Here is a 7878-nt window from a genome sequence, read left to right as displayed (position 1 = left end):
TTATGGTGATAGGTCATCTTCCTAACCACCAATAAATATTGTAAAGTACTTTCGCTGGAGCTGTGCTAACCCAGGGCATCTGTCACTCGCTGCTTGCTGCTATTAGGAATTATTGGGCCGTACCACGCGTTGGGATGCGCGGGGGGGGACACGGCACGGCGCTTGTCGCGCTCGCCGTCCTTTTGTGTTGCTGCTATCAAAGGAGCCCCGAGCCTCGCGCATATTAATTATGAATCAGCTCGGGTAAAATCACTCACCTTCTGCTGGGGCTCGGAGAAGGGAGGGGGGGCGAGGCGAGAGGGGCTGGCGGGGCTGGGAGAGCCCCAACTCTCCGTGCACTCAAGTCAGCAGCTCCATCTCTCTCTCTCTCTCTCTCTTTTTGATGCTATACTGTAAATTTATTTCACCTCAGAGAGTAAACAGATATATTGCAACCCCAAGGGTTCATGGGTAGTGTATTTACAAAGGGAAGGCGCAGCAAGCCCCCTCTGTGCCATTTCCATTAATGAGAGCGGTCATTAAGTAAATGAGACATTGCCTTTAGCAGGCTTAAGAGTTCACACACTAAGGAGTATCAGATATTTAATTGAAACCAACAACCCGTCTTACACGCGTGTTACTGGTGTAGGGAAGTGGGCTGCCCTCCAAGAACTCTCCCCCCACAACCTCCCCCATGCAAATTTCATGATTGGTTTCCGTGATGTCATTTTGCAAAGGGGCAGACAATAGCTGTGGGGAAAGGTAAGTCAATATTATGTTCTTTCGCTGACAAAGGCAGATAATGCTGGCTTTTTTTTTTCTTTTCTTTTTTTTTTTCTCTCTCTTTTTTTTTTTTTTTCTTCCCTCCCCTCCCTTGGATTGAGACAGAGGGGAAAGGCTTTCGGAGCACACAGTTGATGTAAACAGACGCAGGCGTTTCGCCTTTAGAGCACGAAGGCTGGGTTGTTGTTTTGAAAATTGCACTGGAGAACCGAGGGGATTTTTATGATGATCATCATGCTCCTAGGTCCATCTTTGCTCGCTCGCTCTCTCGCTGCCTGCGAGACGCTAGTGGACATGTTATGCTTCTGACTGAAAAGAGGTTGAATAAGACGAGAAAGGAGATTTATTTTAAAAAAAACCAAACAAACCCAAAACCAACCAAAAAGCACAACATCGAATTCAGCCGGGAAACTTTCTGAATATTTCTGGAAGAGGATGCTCGCCGGGTTTGCGGACCGCGGGATCGGCGGATGTTTATCCGGAGGGAAGCGTGCGCGGTGTTAGCAGAAGACGCTCCCGGGAGGAGTTTGCGCTGCCGGCGGCGGCCTCCGCGGCCGCGGAGCTCTCGGAGGTGCTGATGGCGGTGCGCGCCCGCGGTGCGGGGGCCGGGGCTCCGCGCGTCCCTCTCCGGGCTCTCCCCCCCGACCCGCCCCAGCCCCCTTTGCTACAAAAACTCCGGCCCAAGTCTGCAGTTTCGTACTCCTCGGTCTGTGGGGAGCTCCGCGCCCCGCGGGGGGGCCGCGCTGTGCCGGCCGATGGACGCGTGTGCGGAGGGCTGGCGTTTGCCCGCTCAAGTCGCCTGCCGGGTGCTTGCTCTTGCCACTGGCAGACTTTTTTTAATTCATTTTTTTAATTCTTTTTTTTTTTTTTTTCTTCTCTCCTCCCCCCTCCCCCCAATATTGACCACTTTAGAGTTCTCTATTTATAGCAGCGAGGAACAAGGGAAGTGTGCCATGTTTGTGGATTTCTCTCTATGCGTTGGCCACGGCAGAAATCTGCGGGTTCTTATTTTTAGCTAGCTCGGAAGAGGCTTTGCTTGGCTAATCTCTTTATCAATTTTAGCAAAGTTTTTCGTTGTTGCCGTTGTTTTGTGGCTAATTTGAGGGGAGGGCGAAGGGAAGGGGCTGAGGTTATGTTTGCTCTGCCATCGACCCCGGCGAGTTAGGCTGAGTTTGGGGCGCAGTTTGCCGGCGGGTAGGACCGACCCTCCCCGGGGAGGCGAGCCCGAAGGGGGGTGTCAGCACCCTCCGAGGCTCCCCCACACAAAGGGGCAGGTCGTGGGGGTTCGTCCCCCTCGGAGCAGGAGGTCTGGGGTGTGCGAGACCCCCCCGGAGCCGAGCTGCCAGGGACGGGGATGGGGACAGGCTGCCCCCCGCTATTGTTGAGCTCTCTCGCTCCGAGCAGCCGCTGAAAACAAGTGTAAAAAGCCCAGGCTAAATCCTCGCCATCGCCCTGCCGCTACTTTTAGTTATTTTTTTTTTCTTTTCTTTCCCTTTCCCTCTCTCTCGTTGGCTCATCTGCTGTTATTATCAGCCTTTTCCATATGGCCACTTTAATTAATGTCAGACAAAAGGGGGGTGGGGGGGGGGGGGGGGGGGAGGAGGAATCCAGGAATTAGAGTTTATAGTTGGTTTGTCTCTGATGCTGTCATAGAAACCAGAAGCAAAGATGCCGCCTTTCCACTTCTTTGTATGATCCTGTTTATTGTTCCCGAGCGGCGCAGATTGGAGCAGGCGCATGTTGCACAGCGCAAACCATCGCCTGCTGCTGCGGCCCGAGAAACCCGGGCACGACTCGTCCCCTTCGGCTCTTTCTCTCTCCAACCTGCCCGCCCTCTCCCCTTCCTTCCCCTCTTTCTCCAAGAATAACTTACTTTTGCTTGCGTGTTTTTATTTCTTTTAATTTTTTTTTCTTCTTTTATTGCAAGTCGTTTAGGGATCCGCGGGATCCCAAAGGCGAGAAAAGTAGGAAAACTCGGGAAAGTTGGGTTTACCCCTTCCCATAAAGCAGACGGGAGCTGCCCCTTGTGTCCCGGCGGAGTTGGGGTCCGTCTGTCCCGGGGTGCCGTTACGGTGGGGGGGGCACCGTCCCCCGGGGGTGGGCGGCCGCGGCCGGGGGTGGCAACTTCTCGGGGCTCCCGTCGAGGAGGGGTCTGGGTGGGCAGAGACGCTTGTCCCCTGCGCAGCCCCGAGCAAGGGCCCGTCAATTCGCGTCCCCCTCCGCAGGGTCGCCGCCGGCCCGCGGCAGCGCTCGGGGGCGGAGGGAGAGGGGGCGGCGGGGGCACCTCGTACCGTAGGAAAGCCAGAAATTCAGCCCCCCGCCCCGCGAGGGGGATCCCCGGGGCTTGGCCCGGCTGGAGGGGTGTCCCGCTGCGGGACGGTGCTTCAGGTCACTGCCGAGGGTGGCGTTGGTGGCTTTAGGATGGAGGTGCCCCCTCCCCTTTGGGCAAACCCTGGGCTGGAAGCGGGGGAGAAGCCTCTTCCCTTGAAGACCCCAGACCTCCCCCTTTCTTCCCCGCCCTCGCTGTCCGGTCCCGTTGTCCCCGCGCTCATCCTTGTCCCCAGAGGAGGGACGCGGAGCACGGGGAGGGCAGCGCGGGGGTCGAGACGGCGCCCCCCACCCCCCTTTTTTTTTTTTTTTTGTTGTAGAACTGGGCCAGGTCGGTTAATGGCCCCGGGCTGGGGTGGGAGGGAAGGCTGGGGGGGACGGGACACAGCGAGCCCAGGTGCCTTCCAGCTGGGGGAAGTCATTTAGGCCGGCGACTAACCCAGCGGGGCCGGGGCTTTCCCCCAACAACCCGAAGGGGCGAACTGTGGGTCGGGGGAGGGGGGAGGCAGGGGAAGCTCCGGCTCCGCGCCCCCCGCCCGGTCCCGTCCCGCGGCGCCGAGCCCCCGGGGGAGCGGGCAGCGGGGCGGCCCCTGTTCCTGGCAGTCGGATGATGAGGGCAGGGCTGACTTTGCAAGACGTAGCTCGGCGTCAGAGCAGCTGCCATTTTAGCAGACAGTGCTAAACTCTCCCCCCCTTCCACCCCCCCGGGAGCCTCAGCTTTGGGGTGCTGCCTTCCAAACTTGGCTTCTCGATGGGGCATGTTGCTCTTCTTGGGCTTCGGGGGGGGGCGAGCAGTGCACCCTGAGTCAGCAATACATCCTAAACAAGCTGAATTAACGCAGGTTTTGGAGCTCGGGAATAGAAACTCTTCTTCCCCTCCCCCCCGCCCCCCCCCCCAATCCCACCGTGGTTCTCCATCAGGGCTTGAGGAGGGCGGGTGAGTTTATACACCTGAGCCCCAAAACTCACTTGGTGCAAAGCAAAATGGTCCCTATCTCCCTATCCGGTGAGGGGTAGAGCCCACCTTTTGCAACCTGGGTGTGCTTGTTTTGCAAGGGGTGCTGGCATCCACCCCCGTCGAAGGTTTGGGGGGACCCTTTGCCCCCCGAGAGCCGGGTGAGGAAGGGAAGTGGCAGGTTTACAGTAAAGGCTGGAGCGTGTGGGGGAAATCGCCACGGCTGGGCTGGGCTTCCCAGAAGACAAGAAATCAGCCGTGGGAAGGGGAGGGAGACGGGGGAAGCATCGCGTTACCGCCGGGAAGTCAGATGTGAGAGTTTAATGGCAAAGCGGGGGGCGATACCCCGTCTCCCCTTTGCTGTGTGTGTGTCAGTTTCTAAATGGAAGGACTTATTTTTGCAGCTGTAAAGTGTGCGGCTTAGTTGCTAGAGCTCTTCCCTTAATGACAAAGGACGGCTCCGTCAGCACTTTATAGCTGGTCCCTTTTCTCATACTCGGGAGCTGAGGGTGGAGGATCCACGCTGAAAATTTACGGAGCTGGGAATACATCTCACCGTGCGTCGCTCTCCCACGAACAAATCCCCTCTTTGAGTTATTTGTTGTGCAAATGCTGTTTACGCCTTGGCTGTGCAGACAGGGATGCTGACACCCGTGAGGGAGGCTACGATGGCCCCAGATCCCAGGTTTATTTAATTTTTTGGAGATAGCCCTGCAGCGTCTGTGTGAAAGGCACTAGCAGGCTGGGATTAACTCCCGCCCGTCCTCTTGGTTTCCAGGTATTTTTAGAGATTTGACGGGGCAGAAGTTGCCGTCAGGAAACTTTGTTGTTCCCACCTTTCTTTTCACCTCTGTCCTGGGTTTTGCTGGTTTCTGCAAAGAATAACTCCAGCACCTACACACCAGCACTGGTCTCCCCGGGTGTGGGTTGCAGAGTCCCCTGGTGTCTCTGACACCCCTAAGGCTGGTTTGTGTGAAACCTCCGGCCTTAAAATAGCCTGTATTGCTTCTAAAGCTGTTTACCTTTACAAAGTAGAAACTTGACCCACCACCTCGTCCTTAGAGAGGAGCTCATGGTGTCAATAGAGAAGCGTGGTGATAAGGACACGCCATGGAAAGTTTCTGGGATGGGAGAAATGCCCTGAAACACCTTGCTCCTTGAGTGAAATGAATTTACATGAGATTCCTGCTCTGGGATCAGGGAACCGGGTCATGAGTAATGGGGAAGAGCAGGGCTGGGGCATCCCTTCTGCTTCCTTCAGAGCTGGGAGGGAAATCTGTCACCCCCCACCCCCTGCAAAGGTTTTCACCAAGGAGAAAAGTGCTTTGTGTGCGTATATTTGGAGGAAGAAAGTTTCCCCTTTGGGCAGGTTAATCAGGGGAAGGGAATTTCCTAAAGTGCCGCGTTTGCCCTTGCAGAGCTCGGGAGCTGCTTCGCTGGGAGCAGCTGTGCAGTGGCTTGGCCCTTTGGGACAGGGCTGAGACCCCGAAGGTGAAGAGCAGTTTCCAAGTGTCTCCTCCCCGTGCAGGTTCCCTGGGCTGCCCCTCTGCAGGACGGCATCCCCCAGCTTCTCGGAGCTGCTTTGCCGCAGCATCCTGTGCGTGAGGGAGGTTGTTTCTGCCCTGGGAATAGCCAGAGGTGGGCACCAAGGTGAGGAAGGCATGAACGTGTGTTGAACACTTATATTTGAAGAAAGTAAACATTAAAACATCACCTGAATGGAGCAACTCCTTACAAACTTGAAACATTTTGTGGATTTTCTGTGGACTCTTCTATAGAAGGCACAAGCTGGAGTTTTAAGGGAAAATGGCTAAATATACAACACAAAATGTTGTTTTCCTATTGTTGAGCTCTTTCATCCCTATAGTACTTCTGTGAGGCTTTGCTGTGGTTTTGCAGGTGGGGATGGGGAGGCAGAGAAGGTCTCTGGGCCAGAAAGGTCCAGACTAACAGCCTGGGATCTTCGCGTGACATCTTGGTCCCTTTTAGCAGGAGTTTGCCCTTTGGGGGCTGTATTTTGAACATCGCTGGCTGCTTTGTAAAGCCGTGCCTCTGCCCGATGCCTGGATGAAACTGGTCCAGCCTCCCCGCTCCTCTGCTTGATCCCATCGGAGCATCCTGGCGTATCGATTGCCGCGCACGCGTTCAAACGCGACTCGGATGCCGGTGTGTTTTCTAGCAGCGAGGAAATGAAGTTAGCTGTGAAAGCTTGTCCCGGGAAGGGTGGTCTGGTGCGAAAGGAGGTCAGGAAAAGAAACCGGGACTTTCCAGGCACAGTTAAGTTGAGGAAAGGGTGGCCAAGATCACCTTGTCCTTCTACCGGGCAGTTCCCAGCAAGTGTCAGTCTTCAGGCAGAACACTGAAGTGACACACGCTGTAATACTCTGCTTTTCATTTTGGTTTGGTTTTAAAAAAAAAAAATTAATATAATTTTCACCTGAATTAAAATACTTTTGATCTTTGTCTTTCATTGAACTTTTTGCTTCAGAGAGAATAGATTAATAAACACTTTCAAATGGAAAAACATAGTTTGGAAAGGTCCCCCTTTTATCTTGAACACAGAGCTTTAATGCTAACCTGGGCATGGGCTGGCTGTCCCTCAGTTCCTTTTGTCTTGCTTTTTTTTTTATCTTAACAACAATAAATTTGCTTTTAGTGTGATCGTGCTGGCCTTTACTGGTCACTTTTTATTCTTTCCTTTTTTATTTTGAAGTCAGCACATTAAAAAAAAAAAAAAAGAAAATTGCAATGTTATTTTAATCAGACCAAATGAAAGAGCAAATCAGAGCGAGAATTTTAATCTGCCCCAAGCAAAACTGCCTTGTACATCTGTCATGTTGGGATTAGTGGAACTCTTTAAAGAAGCTGAAGACTTTTTAAACAAAGTATTAAACATTTGTGACCTGATTTCCATTCTTACAATATTCTCATTAATAAGAGTGCAGGCTGAAAGACATCTGTTGGGTCCTATTTGTTTTAAGAATATTAAAGAATAATAAGAATAATGGAGGGGTGGGGCTGGGGGGGAGGAATCTAAATGTAACATTTAGAGACAAATCTCCAGGCTCCAGTTTTCCAAAGTGATTCTGGGTCTAACTTGGGTGGGGGGAAACCCGAGCCTTGGTAAAGCCCGTTGAGTTGGACGCTCCGTTGTTGGTCTTGCTTGGCTGGTTTAGGCTGTTAGAGCCCGGGTGAGGCTTCTCCGGGGGCGGTGAGCTTCGCCTGCTGCTCCATCCCTGCTACAGTAGTGGAGAACCTGAGGTAATATCTAGTCTGAAATGAAAAAGAAGCAGAGATGCAGCCTTAAATCGTACACAAATACGCCTTGGGTGTGTGCAGCACCTGCACGCGCCCGGTGCTGCCTTGGACCAGCCGGAAAACGGAGTAGGCAGGGAGTGAAAATGTCATAGAGTCATAGAATGGTTCAGGTTAGAAGGGACCCTAAAGATCACCTAGTTCTAACCCCCCTACAGTGCCCTCCTTGGGTTCCCTGCTTGTGTTTTGTTTGATGCTAAGGCGGTTAAAGTAAATGGCCCAGCTTGGACCCCTAAGGGAAAAAAAAATAATAAAAAAAAAAATGCCAGGCATGCGTTCGGTAAAGTACTTGCTGAAAGGAGCCTTCGCTATTAACATGGGTATATGGTTTAAGAGAAGGTTGCTGTCGACTGCAATCTTTGCATCTTGTTTATGCTTGCTGGGTAAAATATTAACTAAAGCATCTGAACATAAAGTTCTGGTGTGAAAGAATATCAGCAGGGGAGAGCCATATGGTGCCAGCCTGCTAACAAAATACCAAACGCTGGAGATTCCTTTTTGCAGAAGACTGAAAACTC

General features: G+C 53.0%; 1 protein-coding gene across 4 annotated transcripts in view; it reads left to right on the top strand.

Moving 5' to 3' along the window:
* Positions 1–486: 486 nt before the first annotated feature.
* The window catches only part of MYT1 (myelin transcription factor 1), a 67098-nt gene continuing 59706 nt past the window's right edge, over positions 487–7878 (top strand). For 2 of the 4 annotated variants that reach the window (XM_063349913.1, XM_063349914.1), the window contains exon 1: positions 849–1333. The gene's annotated coding sequence lies outside the window, so the exon portion shown is untranslated. Of the gene's footprint in view, positions 742–848; positions 1334–7878 lie in introns of those variants that run through there. The other 2 variants (XM_063349912.1, XM_063349911.1) reach the window with 2 other exon arrangements.

This window comes from Chroicocephalus ridibundus, chromosome 12, assembly GCF_963924245.1.
Source record: "Chroicocephalus ridibundus chromosome 12, bChrRid1.1, whole genome shotgun sequence".
Taxonomy (NCBI): Eukaryota; Metazoa; Chordata; class Aves; order Charadriiformes; family Laridae; genus Chroicocephalus; species Chroicocephalus ridibundus.
Note: the sequence above shows the minus strand (reverse complement) of the source record. Positions and strands in the feature narration are given on the sequence as shown.